This window comes from Nematolebias whitei, chromosome 1, assembly GCF_014905685.2.
Source record: "Nematolebias whitei isolate Nwh7 chromosome 1, NemWhi1, whole genome shotgun sequence".
Classification (NCBI taxonomy): domain Eukaryota; kingdom Metazoa; phylum Chordata; class Actinopteri; order Cyprinodontiformes; family Rivulidae; genus Nematolebias; species Nematolebias whitei.
Genome location: NC_056498.1, coordinates 48,693,389 through 48,694,098, shown reverse-complemented (window position 1 = coordinate 48,694,098; position 710 = coordinate 48,693,389).

The window sequence follows — 710 nt, the reverse complement described above, 5'->3', positions numbered from 1 at the left end:
GTGCATCTTCTAACTTTTTTTTTTTTTTTTTTTGCTAATTTCATATCGTTATGCTCCTTTCAGCTTATTTCTGTAAGTTTCAGCTTTTTCTGCTATTTCAGCTATGATTTAGATGGGATTTTTTGTGTGTGCTAATTTCAGCTTTTATCAGATAATTTCCATTTTTTTGTGCTTATTTCTGCTTCTTTAAGCTTGTTTAAGCCTTCCAGCTACCTTTTTAGCATTTTTAGCTAATTTCAACTGTTTTCAAATAAATTCAAGTTTTTCGTGGTAATTTCCGCTACTTTCAGCCTCATTAACTTATTGATGTTAATTTCAGCTTGTTATGCTCCTTTCAGCTTTTTCTGCTAGTCTGAAATTTCAGCTACTATTCAGCTGTTTTTGAAATTTCGTTTTTTCAGCTAATTCCATTTTAGCTCATCTCAGCTCCTTCCACCTCCTTCTAGTAATTTAAGTTCCTTTCTGCCTTTCAGCTACTTTTCAGCTATTTTCTTTGCTAATTTTTGTTTCTTTAAACCTAATTCAGCACATATGAGTTCTTCTGCTAACTTAAGCTCTTTCTGCTGTTTCATCTACATACCAGAATGTTTTTAGCTATTTTTGTGTGTTTTTAGCAAGTTCTTGAGCAATAAGCATTCACTCTGCATTTTCGCAGGAAATGCTATTTCTCTAGTTGGAAGAATCAATTTATGATTTTTATTCATAAAAGA